The 18,713-nt window shown below is 42.6% G+C and overlaps 1 protein-coding gene across 1 annotated transcript in view; it reads right to left on the bottom strand.

Moving 5' to 3' along the window:
• dcc (DCC netrin 1 receptor) overlaps positions 1-18,713 on the bottom strand; it is a gene marked incomplete at its 5' end in the record, with an annotated part of 378,467 nt that overhangs the window by 257,579 nt on the left and 102,175 nt on the right. The window lies entirely within an intron of this gene.

Raw genomic sequence — 18,713 nt, 5'->3', positions numbered from 1 at the left:
GCATTTTAATCTGCATTGAGACCTTCCTGTGACTCCAGATTTCCCTGAGTGGGATTACAACCCAGATCCAGTTAAAATAAGACTGTGATTATAGTCTGGATTACCGGCGAGGGCAAAATTCAACATGAGATTAAAGATTAGAGCCACGTCGAAGACGGAGGTGAGCGTGTGGGTTCAAATCAAAATGTGTTTGTCTTTAACTAAAAGGGAATAAAAGGCCAAGGAGTCAGATGTTAAGGTTAACTGAAAAGTTGAGGTTAACCTTTTTTTTTTATTTCATTCAAAAGTAAAAATCTAATTAAATTACACTAAACAGTCTTCGTTTTGAGCGAGTGGAGCAGAAAAGAAGATCGAATCTTACTATGTCTGCCCCTTCATACCTTCACAATGTTCAACATTCTAAATATATACATATTAACAGACCATGTTTAAGTATTATATGCTGCAGAATGCAGAAACATCTGCACACTTCAGCGATGACTTTGAATGAACGTCACGTTTTCAAGCCAGTCCGGAGTGAATCTCAACCCAGCGGCAGCGGTAACGTCAACAGGCCCTGTGCTGTTGATACTGCAAGGTTTCATTTCCAAATGAGAATCGGTTAAAAAAAAAAAAAAAAAAAAAAACAACAACACCATTTAAGTAGGACCAAAAATGGAATCCAAAAAAAAAACCCAACACCATTTAAGTAGGACCAAAAATGGAATCCCCCCCAAAAAATCGTATGAATTCTCCAGCTATAGACATGTGAAACTCTTCACGCACAAGGAGGACATGTGAGCTCCACATGTGAGATGTCAGTTCTCACCCCCTCACAGTTTCTGCTCCATTAAACCTCTGGGTACGTCCGATTGCTTTCATGATGTAAATATAAAGAGCACGCCCGTGAAAAAACACACTCAAGACAGATGAAGTGATGAAGTGATCTGCCCGGTGATTGACGGGTCCTGCTGAATAATTGAGGCTCGAGAGCAGAGATCAGATGCGGGAGCATCTTTGTCACCTGCCGTGAGAATCTCCCCGATAGAAGCTTTCGGAGCCGCTGGTGAAGCAGAGCTGGAGCGCGGCCAGGCGGCTGTCAGCGTGGAGGAAGTGAAGAGCTCATTAGAGCATCCAGTCTGTCAGAAGAGAAATGAGCGAGAGCGGACGAGGACGCTCAGGAGGACTGATTAATGGAAGCCATCAAAGAAACTTTAATTTCAGGGGTTTCAATGAAACTCCAGTTTTAGTGAATTCTTCACCTGTTTGTTTACCTGGACCCAATGATAGACGCTTTTACATATTTTACTAAGACAGCAAACTGCGATTTTAACGTGACGGCTGTTGACGAGGATGGCTGATGAGTGTCTTTTCACGAAAAAGAAAACCATTCCGCACGTCGCTTGTCTCACACCTGAGGGGAAGTTAACAAAAAAAAAAAAAAAAAGCTGAAGTTTAATAAATGTGTTATGAAGTCTGGCTGTAAGATGAAATGACTTGTAAAGATGAAGGTAGTTTGTAGAATATGAATGAGGGAAGCGTTCAGCGCACTATAGGAGATGCGATCAAAACCAATGCACACATTTATATCGTCTGATCCGGAGGCTGAACGTGACAAGATGGAAGAGGAGGAGGAGCAGCAACGCCGTCAGTGTTTCAACTACACTTTAAGTACAGGAGATCAGAGATGGCATGTAGCAGGAAACACTGCGCGCACAAACACACACACACACACGGATTTTGTTTTATTATTCAAAAGTATGATATTTTTACATTTCGTTTGTGTCTATTTTATTTTAATTTCCCACCAAGAAAACATCTGCTGCTGCTTTTATCAGTGACCAAACTAATTGATGTGAGGCTCGGGTGAGGGTTAGAGTTTGATATATGAATATGAACTCTGTCTGATGTTGCATGTATGACGTTCCAGTTACAAGTTAAGATGTTAGACATTTCATTAGCTTTTCAGCTGTTTTCGCTCCAGAGTTTAGAGGCTCCAACCTTCTTTTTTCAGCACGTCTTTAAAGCCAATGGGACAGTTTAGCTGTTTTATCCGTTTTGGCTCATTTTAAAGCAGTTTCGTGTTTTCGTTATTTAGAAATCCCTAGTCATTGAAGATTTTTTTCCCAAAGCTGATTTAGCAGATTTTCCCCCTCAATTTCTTATGGCTTTGGCTATTTTTCTATTCTACCTTTAAAAAAAACAAACACATTTTTAAGCCAAGGGTTTTAAGTCCTGTTGACTTTGTGCTTTATAAAAAATGAAAACAAGACAAATTGCTTATTTAGGTATGATTGTGTGTAATAGGGCCAAAGAGCAGCTCCACAGCAGCAGATCGCAGACCCCTGGTTTAGGTCTGCAACAGGTTTTTTGCAGAAAAGTTTCATGATGAGAAGCTGAGATGTTTCCCTCGCTTGAACTGAATCAACTTTCAGTCCCGGAACAGTCCGATGAGAGAAAAGAATGAATCCACCACTGATCTCAGCTGTGTGTCATCCTGCTGGAGAGCCAGCCGTGGCCTTCTGATGCAGTGTGACGTCTGCTCCAGGCGGCATTAACACGCGCGTGTGTGCGTGTGTGTGTGTGTGTGTGTGTGGCTGGTTAAGCTAATGCGCCATCACTCTGAAGTTTGTTTGTGGAGAGAGCAGCGGAGATGTTTCCAGGTCAGTGGCGACGTTCCACTCCTCAGAAGGTCGGGACCTCTGTGACACGTTCTTCATCCTGATGAAGACTGACAGGGCCGAGCTGACTGATCTATGAACTTTACTTTCAGGAAACACTGCTGTTCTCTCATTCTGTGCAGAGTTAAAGAGATATGAACTCCGTTTATGTCTCTTTAACTCTTGTTTGAGTCGTTTGAACGATCTGTGGTTAACAACCTCAACAAGCCTTTTTTCAGGTCAGCTCTCATCTTTGTCCAGCAAAAAGCTTTTTCTTTGACTCAGACTTCCGGGATGAAGACACTAAAACGGTACAGTGAAGCCACATTGCAAAACAAGGTTAGCCAAATTTAAGATATAAACACTAAATTTGAGAAGAAACTTAATTAAAACAAGTGAAACTATCCATCCATAAAGAGTAACTATTGGTGGCACCTTCTACCTAAATGGGCACAAACACTCACACACACACACACACACACACTCACACACACACACTTTAACCCACTCTAATTAGCAAACAATAATTTATAATATCTTGTAATGACGAAACATAAACCACCATCATAGAGGTTTCATGTGAGAACACCCAAGACTGCAATTTCTCTGTATCTAAGTCTTTGTCTCGATGTGTGTGTGCGTGTGTGTGTGTGTGTGTGTGTGTGTGTGTGTGTGTGTGTGTGTGTGTGTGTGTGTGTGTGCGTGTGTGTGTGTGTGTGTGTGTGCACGCAGCATGCAGGATGCATCACTAATCTTTATAAGTGGCTATAAATCCAGCTGGCTGCTGCACGCTGCTGTCTGTGCTGCCGGTGGGGGTTGGGGGTTGTGGGGATGGGGGGGTGGGGGGGGTTGCGGGGGATTTCGAGGGGTGCTGGGTAAGCGTTCAGGGTTCACTGGTCTCCTGCAGTCGTCCTCGCCTGCTTGCATGACACCACGCCTCAGCGCATGAATATTTATGAGGGGAAACTGCTGCAGTCGAGGTGATTCGTCTCCGCCGCACGGGAAGTGACCATGTGCCTCACGCCGGCAGAGATGTTCCTGGACCGCAGCCAACCAGCCGGCAGTTTGTCACCTGCAGACTTCACATGTTTGATGATCTTGTCTGTGCAGAGCCGGACTCCAGGAGAGAGAAAATCATATCAATTCTACTTAAAAAGCCGCCGCAGCAGCTCTGCACTGTGACGGTGAAGCAGCTCCTGTGTGGCCACGCTATGAGGCCTTCTGCAGTGCTTCTTCTTCCTGGGGTCGTTCCATCTCCTCCAACCCTCAATTCTCACACAGAACTGCTGTTCACTGAAAATTGTTTCTGTTCCTCACAGGTCTGTGGGAACCCTCGAGATGGTTGTGTGTGTGAAAGTCCCGGCAGATCTGCGGTTTGTCAAACTAAACAAAGATCATGTCTCAGATGCTTTCGTGTGTTTTACTGAAGCTGCGCTTGACAATTCAGGTGTGTTCATATCTATTGTTATAGTTTTAAGGAGATAGTTGTCAGTGCACGCAGAGCGTGTGTGTTCAAAATGATTAAACATTATGGAACTTCATCATTGTCATGAGTTGGGATAAGAATCAAAAACCGGTACTTTGTTGAGAATCGCGTTTTTTGTGATAATTAAGTCGAGTTGACTTTAGTGTCCTGTTAAAATTGTCAACAATAAGATCACATGGAGCGGGTAAAACCTCAGCCGGGATATTCTGTAAAATTTTTATAAAATGTTCAGCCACCTCAGAAGTTATGTAAGCATTTCCTCACCGTTCTGACCGGGGCCCCTGCTGGTTAAAACTGGTGACATTAAAAAACCAACAAAAGTGGTCGGACACAGCCAAGGTCAACACCAGAGGTCACACCGATGGTCAGGCCAAAAGAAATGACCAGGTCCAGGATGTGTCCTCCACTGTGGTACGTGTTGTTTAAAATCCAAACATTGCAGGACGTTTATGAATTCTTGGGACAATGAGTCTGAGCGGCAATCCATGTGTATGTTAAAATCACCAGTGATTAAAATTCACTCAAATTTAGTATGAATAATTGATAAAAAAAATCAGAAAATTCAGGAATAAAAATGCTGGAATGATGGGGTGGCCTGTATATAATTAAAGAGAGGATGGGGGGACTGCAATAAACAAAAGCATGATATTCAAATGAGGTGAAGCTGTTAAAAGCCACTTTAGATGAGCAAAATGTGTCTTTAGTAACAGATGCATCGGTCATGTAACGGTTCATCCTCTTCTCTTTCCATCCCTGATATAAAATAAAAAATAAAACTTTGGTGGGGGGGCCTCGGTAAGAACAACTAGTGTGTCTAAGGAAATCTGAGTTGTTATCTAAAATCAAGTCATTCATCATAAAAGTTTTGCTTAAAAGAGAGCGGATATTTAAAACAGCCATTTTAAAGTTGGTGCTGGGTGTGTGTTCAGTGTGACGTTTAAAATGAATGAGAGTTTGCAGTCTGGTAAAAGTCCTGGATTTGAAGGGTCTCCTGGTGGTGACTGTGGGAATGGGCTGGATGGTGTTGTCCTGAGTTTCTGTGAGGAGGGGGGGGAGGAATGGAGGGAGTGGGCGTGGCCTGCAGGGAGTCAATCGCCTGTGGTTGATTGGACGGCGTTGTGGATGTCCCCTGTTAAAACGGAGTTGCTCACTTTGCTCAGGCGGAGTCCATCGTGACGGCAAAACACTGAGTGGTTCCAGAACAAGTTAAAATTGTCGATAAAATTCAGCTTGAGCGCTGAGCAGGTGTGCCGGAGCCATGCATTTAATCCAAACAGCCTGGAAAATCACTCATCACAGCAGAAATATGTCCGAATGGGCCTGCTGATAAAAAACGATTTGTTGTTGCTCCTTTGCTAATTCATGTACCTGCTCAAAAATCATATTCATATTCGAGACTGTGCTGCTCAGGTTTATTTAATCTAAAAACGGTTGGAAAGTGTTTGGATTGCTGTGATAACTGTAAATTATTATTTTATATATATATGGCAGAATATGGCAATGATTTTGAGTGAAAACACAAAGCTTTTGTAGTCTTCTGGTCTACTTACGAATACGTACGTAAGATTACGCTGCTTACACAATGACGACACTCAGAACCACTGAAATTTTGAGCTTTTAACGATTGGTTCTTAAGGTGGAATTCTGGAAGGACCTGGGCTCAATCTCAAGTAGACTAGTGCTGCTACTGTGCACATGCACCTCGGCGTAGAGGGAGAATAACAAGTGTCATGACTCCCGGTCCATATTCTCCTGGGACTTGGTAGTTTTATAGTTGACAGTCACCATGATAACAATCAACTTGGCCGTCTGTCCATTGGAATGTCCGCGTTCTCCCATTGTTAATGTTTAAAGTTAAAGTTTCTCTTCACACGTGTGTGGTTTCATTACGAGGACAACCAACATTGCGAACAAATAGCCTGGCATGTTCGCTACATTGTTGCCGTGTAAACAGACATTGTTTTCATAACGTTACCGGCTAAATGAGAAACTTTTCTGAAACAGAAACACAAAAATGAAGCATTTTCACTTCAAACGTTGTGGCGTAAACGGAGCCTCAGTCGGAGGCAGCGGCGAACAAGCTGCTCTTTCTTTTCTTCTCTCGTGACTCAAACATGTAAACGTTCACATCAGGGCTGCGGTATCAGAAATACTATCAACAGTTACGATGCTGAGTGCATCACTTCATCTATTTTGCTCCACTGAAGTCCCATCAGGGACATCAAGTCCTTCTGTGTCGGCCGCGTGTCCCCTGACCCTCAGTTAGCGCTGCATGCTAGCTTAGCATAAAGAACTGAAGTTAATGGGGCACTATAACGCTGCTTTAGCATCCTACCCCAACACAGTTTGACACACGAATAAGAGAAGGGGCTCGAACCGCCAACCCCCTCCACCAGCTGAGCCACAGTGGTTTAGGAGGAACATACAGGTACATTCTCCAGCTCAAGGACATCTTCAACTTTGAATCTCACTTTTATACAGAGTAGCGCTGTGGCGCTGCAGGTTCCCTTTGATTTAAATACCTTTCAGAGGCATGTGCCTCTGTGAGAATCATAAATACTCCAAATCACACATATTATCATGTTGTTTATGCCGTCCTCCTCTTCCATACATTTCCCTGCAGGGGTCAGCAATTACAGCCCACCGCTTGGTTTCAGGAAAGCACTTGAGTGCTGATGTAATTTTTTACGATGGTAAATGAGGTCTAATGGAAAAGCAGCTTATTTATAATGATACTATATAGCAGTAATGTTTCTGTCCCACCACCTATTATAATTTGCAATGCAAATCACCAACACTTAGATGTCACAAGGTCATACATCCTGCGATTATATGAAGCTTTATGCATACACAGCTCTCGCTGAGGTTTACGATAGGGGGGGGGGCAGCAAAGGCTCCTGACCTTCAGCTTGACTGTCCCAGACATGTAGTGTCCATTATGCTTAAAAGCAGAAGAGAAATCTACCCCTCCCTCTCTGATTAACAACAACACAACAAATGTGGAGCAAACAGGTAAAAAGCTTCTTTCAGGGTCACGAACAAAATGTGCATTTACAGATTGAGTCGTCCCAACCTGCCCAAGGCTGTAACACTACGTTCTGCGTTTCACTTCCAGAGGTATGAAAACTGAATAAAAACGTGGGGGGGGGGTTTCTCCTTTGTTTTCTAATCAGGCTCTAATTTCTCATCAAACAAACACAACAACACCCTCAACAGAAAGCAGCGGTGCAGTAAAAAAAAAAAAAAAGAAGAAGAAGAAAAAAAAGCACAGCAGGCAGGAATGAAATAAGTAAAAACCAATTCATGTAAAAGCCTGCAGGAGTATTAATGAGGAGGATTTAAAGGTGAAGAAGATGTAGTGCTCCTCAGGCAGGTAATGCAGGTTCCTTCATGAATAATGCATGAATGTCAGAGCGCAGCAGCTGATGTTAAATATAGACAGCTGAGAGCACAAGACGCAAATGAAACGCTAATGTTCGGAGCTCGGGCAAATTATCTTTCTGTAAATTACTCACAGACCTGTTTTTCTGTTTTGTTTGTTTGTTTTGTTTTGGGTTTTTTTCACCATCCCACCATCTGAATAATGCAGAAACAGAAACACAGACGTAATTAAAACACACACCGAGGCTTTCGGGAGATGAACGCTACAAATCCAGCTTGGAAAAAGACTGAGTCGGTTCGGGTTTGAAAACAGACAATTAGCACAGCTCAACAAAAACTTTTGTCTTTGAATGATGGGGTGGGGGGGGTGGGGGGGGGGGGGGTTGGATTCAAGTTTGGAATACATGAAGCTTTGAGGAATCTCATCTCAATCATTTTGTTGGGTTTTCAACAAATCATTCATATCATACACAAATGTGAGCTGAGATCATATCACAGATTAAAAAAACCACAAAAAAACCCAAGTAAAGGACAATGCAGGCTTTTATTTTGTTACATCACAAGGTTAAAGAAAGAAAATTCTCATTTGAAGTTTATGAAAAATTAACACCAATTAAGGAAATCAAAGGCACAACATTGTTTAGGAGTATTCTGATGTGTATGAAGCAGTTTCACAATGTGTGTCAACACTGCACGGATGTGACTGAAAAAAGATAAACGAGGGAAAAATGAAAAACGTGAAAAAAAATGTAAAAAAGAAAAACAAGAAAAAAAGAAAAATGTTTAGAAAAATGTTTAAAAAAGGAAAAAGAGGGGAAAAGAAAAATGACAGAGTGGTCAATAAATATTGCGCAACATTCTAAACTTCTTAGGTTTAATGTGCATTCGCACTGATGTGCTAGCTTTTTGGAAACATCAGTTCCAACATTAAGTGAGAAGATACTCAGCAGAGTTCGTTAAAAAGACTTGTAATATGTGACACATGAAAGTGCTTGCGTGCCTTTGAGGTGCAGAAATGACTTTATTTTATAGATAAACTGTGTGTAAGTGTTTCTTTCCCAGCAGGCGGCGTTGTGCTCCGGCTCCACCGCTGCTTGACAAATGAAGCTCGCACAGTGAGCCTGCTAATACTTCACTCTCTGATTCCTAAATGACATTCTGTCCACTGCTGGAGTGAAAAAGCAAATGAAAGTAAGCCGAGCGGCGGCTGACACATAGTTTTCCTCGGGCCACCTTATCAATCCACTGCTCCCGGCCGTGATTACACAAACAGCGTCTCGTTCATTCGTCCGAGCGATCGACCATCCAGACCTCAGCCTCCTCCACATGGAGAGAGGCCGCCGCCGTCGCCGTCAGCTGTGGGCCAATTAAAACAAACCCTGCTGTGGAGGGTGGGTTCGGCAAGCCAATTTGTACCCGTAAGAAAACTTTTGTCTGGTTCAAGATCAACAAGTCTGCAGTGAAGGTCGGCAGTCGTGACACGAGAAGGGATAAACCTGGATTCAGGGTCAGCGACTTCCAATTATTCTGAGCTGATCAGGAAAAATTTAAGCTCAACTGAAGTCACGGTGATGTTATCTCAGGAGCGAACAGAGGACGATCGATCGTGATCTGAGTCCCAACAACAAGATGAATTCAATAGTAGACGCCCAAATAATAAACATCTCAGAACGAACTGCTGTCCAAACGAATTCGACCCGACGGACCTTCACGGCTGTGAAAGTTCATCAACTATCAAAAGTGTATCTGCACGTGAAGTCGATTGGGAATTTTAATCAGCGGAACGCAAATTGATATGGAAGCATAGCATTACCGATCGCTTCAAACTGGAAAAGGAACGTGGTGATTGGGAACCACGGCGGTGCCACATCATGATTAATTAGGGAGATATTTTCTCCCTCGTTCACAATTAATGGATAGATGCAGCGCGGGGCGGCTGGCTGGAGGTGTAAATTCACATCTCCTTGGTGTTAAAAGCCTGCTGTGTCTCTAATGGATCGTCTCTGACTTTATTATTCTGCCCTGCTTATTAATGAAAAGGTTTTACTGCTTTGAGCTTTTAGCGTTAATGCAATTCTTGATTAAATTTAGCTCCACTTGCTTCTGTTGTTTGGTTGTTTTTCAGCAGTGTTTTGAGATTTCTTCCTTCAGATGGAAGATGTGCAACACTCAATAGTTTGAGTCCTCGCAGTCACACCCACATAGAACCGAAAAATGTCAAAGAAAACCTCAGAAATGGACATTTTCTGTATACATTTATGCAATCTCGTTTCTTTCAGCAGCTCTACTACATTAGACTCCTCATTAACATACATTATACGTAAGAAACACTTTTCACGATGATCTCGTTCATCTTAACACGGCGAACCAGAACCTCACAAACTGACATGTAAGTGGATTGAAAGCTCCCTGATGTCCCATACCTCACATTATTACCTTATTAAAACTAGGAACTATTGTCCTGCACTGTGTTTCACTGAAAGGGACTAGTGAGTGCAGGGTTATAAAAGCTGTACTTACTAAGTTAAGGCTCCCAGCATCATGGCCATTATCAAAACACAATATGAACAACCGGACGATGCAGCCTGGTTCAGTAAATGCTGCTTGTTATTGGATATTATTCATTAACACTGTACTTTCACTCAATAAGTCATCATTTGACCTTTGGTTTTATCCTACTCGTCAATAAATCCAGTCCTGATTACATTTAATTTTCTACCAAAGTAAACAATACAGGCATCTTGTAAAATCGTGTTTCTGAGGAGACGTGTTGAATCTGGGAAAACCACAATAGAATAGTAAGTTCAGTCTGGTCCAAGGGGACTTACAAGTGATATGTCCCCTTTAAGTGGGCTGCAAACAGGGCGGATTCTGTAGGACTGGACGGGACAAAAACATCCTGGGTAGTCCTGCGCCCTCCCCGGTACCGGACCAGGGAGCGGCAAACAGAGAGGAGAGGACTGGAGCTGATTTGTTTCACTGACTATATTCACATGATTTCTCTCTCGTCAGCTGGCATGAGCGTGAATACCTGTCCCGTTCTGTCCGGAACGCACAGCGTTTTAATCCCTTTTCCACCATCCTGGAAGTTACGATTGCATCCCGCCTTGAGGTGTTCAAGTCAAGTATGAAGCCACTTTCATCAATCAGCCATTCGACAATCAGCATCAATCAGCTGTGAGCTTAGCCCCGGGGATCAATCGACATATCTACCAGCATCAGCTTTACGCCTAATCATGTGACTTTGTGCGTTGCTTCTATTGGTCCTTGGTCGTCTTGAGGAAAAAAAAAAAAAAAAAACCTCAACATTTCATAGACTGGACACAGATTCAAGGCCACCGAGACATTGTTTTGAATCTAAAGACGAAACCAGGCAGCTGGTAAACGCAAGCTGTCACCACACAATTTGATAGATTCAACAAATCAGATCAGACACATGAACTGAGGCTGAAGGAGGCGTGTCAAACCACAACATGTCACTTACACACATTCTCACTACTGACAGCTGCAAGTCAGCGACTCATCCTACTCAGCAACGTTCTGTGCCGTCGAAAGGCTGTGCCCTAATTATGGTGTCAATTCAGTGCCAAAATCACAAGTGCATAGAAACTCTAATCGTGCACAGCGAAGACCACTCTCTGTGTGCTCGCTGTGACTTCTGGGAGCTCTCCTCGCACAGTGATGTTGAGTTTTAGCACTTTAGGGGCAGGCATTGCATAGACTGTGTAATTCCGTTCCTTTCTGATTGGTCAGCTCAAACAAACACGTTTGTGACGGCCTTAACGTACATAACATTTTGTGAAACTTTGCATAGTCATGAGGTCCAGTGAAAATGTTGATAATTTGGAGGAGTTATGCATGTGGCTTGTGAATTGGGACGCACAAAAAAAGTCTCTTACACACATAACAAAAACTCAACAGGAAGTCTGCAGTTGTGAAATTGAGATTTTGGCAGATTTTGGACCAAAAGAAATTTTCTAGAGACAAGTAGTTCCAGGGCGTAATTCCAAATGACCTGCAAATTGGCGTGGTGATTGGTGAGCAAAGACTATCAAAATGGCAGAATAATATCTGAGGGTTTAGCCAAAAATTGACATTTCGCCACAAAACTGTATGAGTAGTGTAAAAGCAGGAAGTAACGTGTAAAAGGTCTTAACATTGCACTGACCCAAAATGGGTTTGACACTCCTGAATCAAAGGGAATCAACAAGTTTGAGAAAGCAATGCCTAAGGGCCACACTTTAACAGCTGTGTTTAAATACAAATACATCCCATTATATTCCTATTGCACACTTAATTGTATTTTTCTCCACGGGTTTTGAAGTTGTGCCTCATCAGGTCAAACCAAACTGACCCCCCTGACCTTCTGTCAGTGGGAGCCTGGCACAAGGTTTCTGTGGTGCTGAACTCCATCAATCCTCAGTAAAATTAATCAATAAGTTAATATCAGCAGAAAAATTCTGAATATTTCCAGCTGCAGTGGCCTTGCTGGATGATGAGCCTCTTCATCAGCGGATCAATAAGCTATCGCTCAGAGAAGGTCAGGAGCAGCAGTTGTCCAGGTGTTTAGGACTTATTGATCAACAGGGAAAATTCATCTATTTTATTTGAAACAGATATCGAGCAGAAAATAGATAGAAATAAATAGATTAGGGATCTCCGAGGGGAAAAAGTGTGAATGATAACCGTGACACTGACACCAGAGCAGGAAGGTAATCATTTAAGTCCAAAGAAAAATACAGTCAACAAACCTTCTGCTGCCTGATGGTAAATGTTGCTGTTACAATATATGACTACGATCAATGACACACACTTGGCTATGCTTCATTTTGAGAATTAATATCTCGTCCTTCTTTGGTCTCCCTGCTGTATGGGCACACAGTGAATGTGCAGAGCAAATCATTCATATCAGAAGTGTTACGATATTGCTTGTTTAAAACCACATCGTCTACATTCATCATACATTCGAACAAGACTTGAAAGAGGAAACACAACATGAATGGGCGAGCCGACAGCTTTCATCGAGATGCAAGACAAGAAGTTGATTCAAACCAAGTCTTGGAAGACTTAAGACACAATTGATGAGGTGATGGAAAAATAATTTGAAACTGCTTGTCAAGAAACAACATAACAGAGAAAATGTAATTGGAAGCAAGTAAACCTCAAGGCGAAGGACTGTAAAAGGGCGAGATGACACGATGAGTCAGAAAACCTGGAGACCAATCGGTTCACTTGCAAATGAACTGAGGTGCGGTTCACGGACAGTACGAACGCGCCAGGGACAATCAACGGACCTTCCAGTAGTGAGGAGGAAATAGTGAGGTAGGGGTTCATTGACTTCTGAACACTCTGCATTGCAGTTGCTTGTGGCTACCCATTAGCCACCACTGGCTAAAGGGGTGGGATTTCCACATTGGGTCCAGACTTGGGATTTTACCTCATCATGCTTTTCTTCCCCTCTGGTCACAGTGTTCGTTTCGGGCAATAGCACCCCAAACCAGCAGCTGTTGTAATTGCATGATGTCTTCCAGGTGGTTTGTTTGCACTCAAATGTGCAGCGTGAAAGCAAAGCAAAACCAAACCAAGGTGCCAGCAGGAGTGGCCTGGTCCAGTCTTCATGAGGAGAAGAAAGCAATATAAGTTGATCCTTCACCGTATCGGATGATATCAGGATGTCACCTGGTTACGTTTATAGAAGTTAACTGAAGTAGAAGTCAATGGTGAGCAGAGGAACATCCTTCAGTTCAGACCTGGATCCAACCCAGACGCTGTGGAATGAGCCCAAAGAGACATTCACAGCAGAAATCCTCACAATCTCTCTGATCTGAAGCAGAACGAATGATCCAACGTTCCTCCTGAACATCTTATCAGCTGAAGGAAGAGCAGCTTCATTGCTGATGCCAAAGCAGATTTAACAGTGAAGGTTCGCTTTGCTTTTTCCAGCGGCATAGGGAATGGTAATGGTCGTGTCCACACAGGACTTGTTCCTCACAAACACTTAATTGCATTTGTGGTTTGGTTTAACCACAATGACTCTGTCTGTATTTGTGATTTCCATTGTGATCAGACTGAACGAATCACGCCAGTGTCCTTCAGCTTTTTGTCTTGCGAGAAGACAGATCAGACAAATCCTCTGTGGATAAAAACAAAGCTCCGAAAGTGAAAGCTGCTCAGTCTTAATGCTGAGCACTCCATTGTTCAAATGACCACACCCGCGACATACATGCTCACGCTCCCCTTTGGAAGCTTACTGGAGGAAGAGCAGCGCGGCTCTGGTAATACTCCAGTTGGCCCGTGCAGAGGCAGAGGATGAGGAAGAGGATGAAGAAGAGAAGACGTGTGAGGAGGACGGAAGCACTCAGAGATCAACAGCAAGAGGATTGGAGCCTCATTTTGAAGAGTTTTGTTTGAGCTCCTGGTTTGTGATTCAGATAAACCACACAGACATTTATGATCCCAGGCGATGCAATGCTGTGTCATGCCTGGTTTTGACCCTGTTCTGGTGATTGAGAGCAGCGGGAGCAGGCGGCGGTCCTGGATTGACGGTTTTAAATGTGAAAGCCGTGCAGCCGATGAACTCTCGGATCAGTCAGGGTTCACCAGGCTCACGTCCAGTTTAACAATGAATCATGGAGGTTAGCGCTCGTTGGGAATAATCTAATAACATGGTCGAAACAAAAACAAAGATGATGTATTCGCCTCGCTTTGACCTCCTTAAACACTCCATCCATCAAGGCCAGGCGTCCTGCAGGACGGAGGAGGAGCTGCTCGCCATTTCTCAAACTCCCAAGGACTCCTTCTTCTTCTTCTGTTCTTTATTTTATTCTGAGACCATTCCATGCCTTGTAATTTTCTTCACTTCAGTTTCATATTTCCATCTCGCCAGAGAACATCAGTGTTCATCATGCGTGTCACTGGGACAAAACACTTTTTGAAAATCCTTCCTGTTACTTCACACTATATTATTAAGAGTTATATATTTCTGTAAAATGAAGTCTTAGTTTGTTGTTAGTTTGTTTCCTTGTCGAACTTCACCTCCGTCAGACTCACTAAGCTGACACTAATTTTGAATACTTCCAGGCAAACAAGGATCTGTAGTTCCTAACTGTGTTGCAATCGGGTTCAGTTACTCTGACAAGTAATAAAGTACATCATGTAAACTTAAGTTGTATTTTCACACTATTCGGAAAAGTCTGGAAAATATTTCTAAATATCTTCACTTTCAAACGGGTCCTTAATTCCTTTATTAAACAAAACACCTAAACCGAAGAAAGAATGAACACATCATCACCAACACCATACTCTAGTGGCCATTAATGTTATTCAATTTGAGAAGATTTGGATGAAAACTTCAAGATACATCGATTGCAATGAAAATGTTTTTCCTGAGTTCTGCGCCAGAGGACAGGTCAACTCACCCAGAGGTTTCATTTTCAATAGATTATTTATGTATTCAACCAATAAACAAAGTGCTTGACACAAAACCTGGGCCAACAATGTCAAGTAAGTCATTTCCTGGAGGCTCTATCTGCACCATCAGGCAAAGCCGTGTTCTTGAAGAACCTGTGTGAGCATTTTGAACCTGTTGTTACTCAATAGTCATTTCTAATAAAAGTTGTATTCACTCGCGACTGTATTTTGTTGTCCATGTTCACATTTATTTGTGGTTAAAATGTGTTAACATTTCAGTACAAATATCAGGGGGAATACATATTATATAGGGGAGGCGGGAGTCCAGATTCTATAAGGGGGGGTCCATATTTTGCAGTGGAAAATGGACCCCGGGGTCCATATTTTACGGGGGTCCATTTCCGAACTTCCAATGGCAACATGTCCCACTAAGAAGACGAAATCTCAAACTGGTTTCACTTCTTAACAGTCAGGAATGTTATTTGTTTGTAATGAATAGGCGTTTAAACAGGTTTGATTGTGACACTGAAATTGGATATAAACTCACTGAACTTAACAAAAAAACTAAATCAAACCAATGCTGTTATTGAAATCTATTTCAAGATCTTGTTTGTTTTTTTTATTTTGTTTGCTTACTTTAATAAGTAAAATGTATAAACTCACAGTGTGGCTCTGATGCTACTTTATTGATAAAGTAACAATTTCACTGCTGTTTTATCAGCTCTGGTCGGAGTTTGGACTGACGTCTGCTCCTCTTCCTGAAACACTACAATCCCCAGTTAATTAACAATATAAAGCACTTACGTTAATAGAAACATTACATTAATTGTCCTTCTAATTGTGAGAGTCCGTAACGTCATCCTGCAGAATTGATTGGACCTGTTTTGGGCCACAGGCCATGTGTTTGACACCTCTGCTGTGGATAATTTACAGACACACTGGCAGTGTATCTGCTGCAGTCTGTGAGCCGTCAGTGATCCATCCACTTCCAGCGCAGCACTTTGTCCTGATAGATGAACAGGAGAGAATGAAGCGACGCCACTTTGACCCCCTTCAGCTCGCCGCCGTGCACAAAGGCGCCCCGTGGCCTCCGGAGTGGGTTTGCATGTCAGAGTTGTGTGAGGTCGACCAAGCATGAGAAATGCGCACGACGACACTTGGGCCTTTCGCAAATTCAGAAGAAAATAAATTGACTTTGCGGCAAATTTTTCCCTCTTTTGAATTGTGATGCGACGGCAGGCTGCAGGACATCGAACCAGCCAAAGACTCTGTGTGTGTGTGTGTGTGTGTGTGTGTGTGTGTGTGTGTGTGTGTGTGTGTGTGTGTGTGTGTGTGTGTGTGTGTGTGTGTGTGTGTGTGTGTTGGGGGGCACTTCTTGTATCATCAATTAGCTTAATTAAAGTGTTAGGACATAATTTATTGACAGTAGGAGGCACAGAGAGAGGGCGAGAGAGAGGGCGAGAGAGAGAGAGAGAGTGAGAGAAAGAGAGAGAGAGAGAGCAAGAGGAAGAGACAGTGAAAGAGTGAGAGACAGAGAGGGTGAGAGAGAGAGAGAGAGAGAGAGTGAGAGACAGAGAGGGCGAGAGAGAAATGAATAATAAACTCTTCTCAGTTTGTTTTCATCATGAAGCGAAACAACAAATATTACAAGATTTACAAATGAAGCTTTGGGATATTTAAAGCAAAGGTTCAATTAAAATTTCACTTCAATTCACTCCTTACACAGACTGTGATGTATTTGTAATGGAACATTTTACGCTGTAAGAAATCTGCACTTCCTCCAGGGAAGCCCTCGCCAAGCTGGGGCAATGGATTTGTTTTTAAAAATGTATGCTGAAGAGGTTTCCTGGCTGTGATTATCGCGGCGTGGCTCAGCTGGATACAGCTGTAACGGGTAAAAAAAAAAAAAAAAAAAGCAACCAACATCTGCCGCTATCAATTGAGACAACAGCAGAGTCGATGAAGCGCAGCCAGAAAGCGCCCTGTCCTTGGTAACGTCGTCGCATCAACTCCCAGCCATCAATAACAATGATGTTACTTCAACAGGGGAAGCGTGGAGTTGCCGGGTGGAGTCCCGCATGGACGCAGGGAGACAATACAGCTGACGGCTCAATGTGGCGGCGAGGGAAACTTCAAAAACGGAGATGAGGCCGATTCAGAGACACGATGACAGAAACATACACGCGTGACCAAACGATCCAGGAACACGGAGTAAAGTGTCGCCACCACAGGAAATAAAGGCTCGAAAAGGATGTCAATAACTGGATCTTTATGCGTGCTGTTGATATTATTGTTGTTTTTATGAACTTTTAAACAATAAAGTGACGTGCGAAACAGCGACAGACAGATTTCTGTCCTCTACCTGCTTTCTGATGCTTCCTGTTGAACAAGATAATGGTGTGATGCTTTTATTGTCGTTAAACATGTGCAATGGAATTAAAAGACAACTCCTGTGATGCAAGTACAAGTGAAAAATAAAAGAAGAGTTGGACCAACTTAACTGAATTGTTTCAATTGGTCGCAACGAAATGAATCGGCTTGTTTGAAATTAAGTTCATAAATTAGATTAAGTTTGAAGAACTTCATCCACTTAGATGTTACCAATTGAAACAGTTCAATTCGGACGGTCCAACTAGTTTCAACTATATTCTGGCAACATGATCAAATCTATAAATACATAAACGAGAGTCAATACGACAGTAAGTAGAGGATGCAGTAAAAATAACAAGCATGACAACATATACAAAATACTGTATATGAATAATTATAATAAACACGCCGTCCCTGTGTGAATATCTTTACCACGGATGACATATATTGTTACAAATTAAATAAATATATTAGCACATGTTAATAAGAACTGCCTTTCTACTCCATAGAAGTAAAGTAACAGACGTTTTAATTCATATTTGATGTATTCGAGTTCATTTCTTTCAGAATTATGCAGGACTGAATGGGAGAAGAAGAGCAGCTGCTCCTCAATCGTTTTCAGTACAAAAAAACCTGTTCAATCCTGCACGGAACCTGAAGAAAACCAATAAAAGCAGCTGGTCTGAGCAGGTTTCATGGATCTGTCTCAGTGCTCACAGACCTGTCAGGGATTAGTGTCCTAATTTGAGGCTTTGAGCTCCATTTGGACCGGATCTCATCTGTTGGTTCATACAAAAAAAAAGCATCATTCTCTTTTTGATTGTCACTCCTCTGCCTCGCCACTGCAACTTCCCTTTGGGAGTAACGCAGAACTCTTTCAATTCAGCCGACGTGCAGCCATAAACAGGATCAGTCTTTCTGAGAAGGGCTTTCAGGAAAAGCCAAAAACCTGCTACCAAGTGAGCCTGTGAAGATTGAGCTGGAGTTCCGTGTGGAGCAGAAGAGAAGAACCGAGTGGAGGAGGTTCAGGCCAACAAGGTGGGGGGGAAACAGCACAACTCAACACGTGATGACACAGAGGAAACTGGGAAACGTCCTGAGAGGAGAATCCACCCTCAAAGCTCCAAGCTAGAAAACGCCCCATGTCAAGTACAACTGATGGAATAGAGCAAATCCATCACATCTTCGTAGCAGAAATGTTAAACAGCAGGAAAAATAAATAAATATGAATGAATCAGATCTCCATTAGCATTCTCAAACATCACTCCTATTCATATCCTGAATAATTGATTTGAAATAGATGTGTCGACATCAATTGGGATGACATTGACATGTTCAGACCATTTCATATGATTATGATGGTCAAATGAGCAGAGAGTGGAGATTGTTACAAACCTGAAGCTTCATTACAGCAACGTAATAAAATT

This window comes from Blennius ocellaris (assembly GCF_963422515.1).
Source record: "Blennius ocellaris genome assembly, chromosome: 15".
NCBI classification, from domain to species: Eukaryota; Metazoa; Chordata; class Actinopteri; order Blenniiformes; family Blenniidae; genus Blennius; species Blennius ocellaris.
This window is presented reverse-complemented; position numbering and strand designations above follow the sequence as displayed.